Raw genomic sequence first — 4,942 nt, 5'->3', positions numbered from 1 at the left:
TGACTTTTAACTACCGATCGGCCGACTTGCTGAATCAGCAGTGTTTCAGAGTTTTGGTGGGTGAACGTGCACAACAAAGAAGCAGCATAAAACCAAAATAACATAGCATTATGACTGTATGAACAGATTGTGATTGATGGAGAATAATAAAATGGTCCTGCTGAATATAAATTGTGCCAGTTCCATGTTATTCCGTGCAATGTTTACGAGACAAAAGAGAAGACTGTACTGGAAAGCAGAATCAAAATGATAATTACTACAGTAGTTGCTATTTTCGTCATTGAAGATTTCTTCAATATTTATTCGATAATGGAATCATTTTAATTTGGCTTGATTGATTGTTGATTCCATTATCGCTTGCTGACTCTCGAGAGATTTTTGTTTAACATTGGAGCTTTATCATCAATTAGAATAATGCCGATTTATATTTGTACGATAAAGTGATAACAAAAGCATGATTGATGACTTTAGCCCAAAAGACAACTTAAATGATAAAAGTACCTATATGTTACTTTTGATGCTAGCTCGAATATATTTTCAAACAAGATATCTTTCACAAAAAAGTGTTTTTTATTGGCGAATCAACTTATATTTTCATAAACTCTTTGACGTGAGATTGTAGATAACACTTGTTATTATTACCGCCTAATAAATAGTAATGGCATTACTTTAATATACTTATATGAATTATAGAAGTTTTTGAATTTTATTCTGCAAGGCAAGGTTCTTGAAAAAATTAGTTTGGACTGGTTTGGATTGATTTTATAAATGAAACATTGGGAACATCTTTTTGCCGAACACACAATATCGCAAAATAGACTCACAAAAAGACAAAATTTCATGACGCAAAAAATCTCACTAGTCTTGATAAGTTACTAGAAATTATTGCTAGGCTGCTGATTCCTTTTTGGAAAATTGATACTACATTTGAAGTGAATGATATCATAAAGAGGTAGCACATTTTGAGAGATTGTATACTAGGTTCTAATGGCTGAAAAGCTCAAGATCATCTTTCAAACTACGCACTATTTTCTTTTAAATTTTGAAGGGAAATGTATAATATAATTTTTGAATTGTTGATAAATTTGTCTTTGTAAAAGTTTTATAGAGAGCTAAGTAATTGTTTCAAAAACTCAGAACAAGATGGGATAAAAGTCTTTCAATTTATTCAGATAAACTACCAGCCTAAAGCCTAATGTAATATCTTTGTTGTTGGTCATTCAGCCATTGCACAAGAAACATGTGTGTTCTTTTTTGTCACTTGCACTATTTTTTATAAGGACCAGTAAATTTTTTTAAAGGTTTGGCTGTCCTTTTTTGCACTTTGAGCCTGAAATTGTTTTTGAATTGCTCAAAACCCGGCGTATTTAATTTTTGAGCCTCCTATTTCTTATAAAAAAGAAAGAGTTGAGTTGGAAAACATTATCAATAAAAGTTTGACTTATAAAAATAATTTGTTAGTGTCGAAATTTCTTCGCTTTGCGAAAACGGAACGGTCGTTCCGCAATCCCTTTTATGTTGATTGTTTTCTGCCCACCACGCTGAAGCTCTAAAGGGATGGGTGTAAACAAATTTCGCATCGTACCTTTAGAGCAAAGCGTTATCTGATATTCCGATGGCGTATTGGCGGCCGCCCACGCTAAATCTTTAAAGGGGCGGACCAATATACCATCGGAGAGATTTAGTTGTGGCCCTTCGATGTGCCGACAACAGTCGGGTTCAATGGCTATATCTTCCATTGCTCAAAGAATTTTGTTCGTCCCGACTGAGCAAAAATTTAGCATGAAAATCTCTGCTGCGCCGACCGTCAAAAACTACTAATTTCATAGTTTTGGCGCTTCAATGACAAAGCAAAGTTCGGAAACAAGAAGGGCAAGTAGTGAAGAACTTTTGTTAGATTTTGGTTGTTTATTGGTTTGTTTTGGTGGATTTTTTTACAATATAAATGTCTTTATACTTTCTTAGTATTACTTTTAGTATTTAGTGTAATTTCTGTAAATGCAACAACCTTTTAAAGAGTGTTTTTTTACATACAAAGAAATGTTGATTCTTTTTTGTTTGTTTTGCTGACTGATTTTTACTGAATTTTCTCAAAGCCAAACTCAAAGATCATAAAGAAACAGTAACAGGTATGTTCCTTATGCTTTTTCAGTAAATTTTGTGTTGGTATAATCTTGTGCGGTCCTATCAAAACGACTGTTGAGCGCCAGGCACAAGGCTCTAAAATATGCAGACTTCTCATATTTTTATTAAAGGAGAAAGTTTATTTAATCAAATTTTAAGTTATACATGTAAATTATATAAATATATAATTTCTTTATCAAAACATAACTTTCATTAAAACTTCTTGAATCATGTTAATGTAAAAATGTTTTATTCAGAATAGCAATTGTATATGCGTTTATATAAATATTCTTGATATCTTATCAAAATATTAACTATATCCAGGTGTTTTTTTTCCACTGTAACTGTAGTGTAATATATTGTAGCTTGAAAACTGAAAATAAAATCTCAATACCATTACACTTAAACAATAAACTACATTTATTAAATGTCTGAATTTGAAACAGTCCTAAATATATTTCATCCAATACAATTTAAGAAATCAGTAACAGTAAGAAATCAATCGCAAAATTAACAATGGCTAGATTTTACTCAAAATAATATCAAAGCTTATTCATTATTGTTTGTCGTTGTTTAATGGCCTCTTCCTTAGACACCCCCAGAACAGTTATACAATCATCATTAACACACTCAAAAATGTCACAATCGTTTGGATCAGCACTCAAAGTTTTCAGTTCGTTACCTGTTGGTTCTTCTAAATCATTGCGTTTTTCATTTAATTCAAAAGACATGTTGTGTAAAACACATCCAGCCATTATAATATAGCACATTTTTTTTTATATTGTCGGAATCAATAAACTGGAGTAGACGAAAACGAGATTTCATTATACCAAAGGCCTTTTCTACAACGCATCGAGTCTGAAATTCAAAAAGGCGTTATCATCCTCACGGCAAGTGGATATGCAGCATCGCCAATAAAAAAATCATCTGACATTATGTCCTGGGGTCTTTTATCGATGTCATATCCAATCGGCGATTTGGCGTATACACGTGCCTCGTGGACACAATCTGGAAGTCCTGTGAAACAATTGATGAATTTTCCCTGGTAATCCACAATAGCTTTAAGAAAGATTAACTAATTAAGAAAAATATTTTCCAAAATAAATGTCAACTGCACACTTTAAACTCATATTATTGTGGACTTGGGGCCTTTTCCTTTTATTGTTATAAATTGATTTATTGACAATTGAAACTGAATCAAAGGCATTAAAAAACTAAGTTTAATGATTAAGTATAATGAGCAAGAATGATGTATCTATTATGATAAAAAGTGTATACCTTGCAAAATCAAAGGTGCAAATTTCTTTCGATTAATGTATTTTTTGCCACTGTCGTGTGGCTTCTTTATGGGTATATGTGACCCATTGATTGCCGCAATACATCCGTCCATTTTCTTTTCTTTGAACCCTGATGATAGATAGAAAAATTTTCCTGTTTAGGCAAGTTTTGTAATGGATAATGATAACACACCGACCTTTTATACATTAATGATGCAGAGGATGAAAATCTTTTGAAGAACAGGATTTAAAAAGAACCCACTACTAAGTTACCAGTGCTCCCACTTATTTTTTTACACAAATTTTAACAAATTGATACCAGTTAACGTAGCTCTGCGTTTTTTCCCCACAGGAAACCAACAGCAAGCCAAGTGAAAGTTCGTGAAAGTTTCCACACAATTCGACCAACACTTGACTCTGTACAATCAAATCTGTCCGAAATTGACCGATGGGTCTCTGTGGTGGCCATAAACCAGAGATAAATCAAGACCTAAAGAATTAAGAAAGATACATTTTGCTCGATACTGTATTACGAAGGTGAAAGCGTGCCACCAGTCACAACTAAGAATTAAAAAAAAAATTATACAGATTTCCATTAGCTACCTGCTTATGTGGGGGAATAATCTCTCGACCAGAACCTTTAACTGTGAATGCCCCAACTTTTAGAAGTTTCCGTGTTATCGTCTTGGTGTTAGTCTCTGTGAAGCGAAAATGTCGTCTGAAGACTTCAGGATCATAACTGAATGCAAAATTATTTTTTAATTCACTCTATTTGTCCATTGTTCAATGTTTGGACCTTCAACTATTCAGAAAATGTAACTAACAAAAAGAGACAAAACAATACCAAAAAGATTCCTGCAGCTAATCAAACTTTTTGCCTTCCATCTTTTTTAGTTCTGATGTTGTTGTTTCTTTGATTGTCAAAAGAAAGTTAAAGATAATACGCAGGTGCACTTCAACTCAAAGACCAAGGGTGCAAAAAAATTCACCTACCGTAGTATTGTGCTTTCAAAATAGTTTTTGTTTCTAAAATGGTTCCATCTCGGACCGAAATGGAGATTTTTGGCTCTTCCCAGGAAGTTTATAATTACATCTTCTTCTTCTTCTTCTAACGACACAATCTGATGTTGTGTTGAATCATCGTCATCAATCAAGTTGGGAAAAATGCTAACTGTTTAGTGTATTTCTACAGTCGCCATTTTGTTTCTTCTTTATTTTTGTTTACAGTGGTCTCGATAACCTTACGTAAGGCAAGGAAAAGTGCAACAGCTTCGCGAGGCTCGCTTACCCAGGTTAAACCAGACCGGTACAAGCGCGCACCATTTGTAGTTTAGTGAAACGGTATGAGTTTGTTGGTTTTGAACATTAAAAAGTATGCAACCTTACTTTTATTATGACATCTTTCTATCGTTTCTACGTTCAAAAACTAGAAAATGCCTTTTCTGAATTAGTTGGAACAGACGTTACATTAAGTTGATAAAAGAGCCAGTCAACAAATTATTTTACCCTAAAAGGATCGTTGACAGTCTATGTTTGTAAAT

At 33.2% G+C, this 4,942-nt stretch overlaps 1 long non-coding RNA gene across 1 annotated transcript; it reads right to left on the bottom strand.

Moving 5' to 3' along the window:
• Nucleotides 1-3,764: 3,764 nt before the first annotated feature.
• On the bottom strand, nucleotides 3,765-4,462 carry LOC136814048 (uncharacterized). The gene is made up of 3 exons (XR_010847593.1): nucleotides 4,395-4,462; nucleotides 4,005-4,140; nucleotides 3,765-3,891 (listed from the first exon to the last, which is right to left on the bottom strand). It is a non-coding gene; the product is annotated as an uncharacterized lncRNA (long non-coding RNA).
• Between the last annotated feature and the right edge of the window lie 480 nt (nucleotides 4,463-4,942).

This window comes from Clytia hemisphaerica, unplaced genomic scaffold (genome assembly GCF_902728285.1).
Source record: "Clytia hemisphaerica strain Z4C2 unplaced genomic scaffold, Clytia hemisphaerica genome assembly, whole genome shotgun sequence".
NCBI classification, from domain to species: Eukaryota; Metazoa; Cnidaria; class Hydrozoa; order Leptothecata; family Clytiidae; genus Clytia; species Clytia hemisphaerica.
The sequence above is the reverse complement of the archived record's forward strand: the minus strand, read 5'-3'. Positions and strand labels throughout refer to the sequence as shown.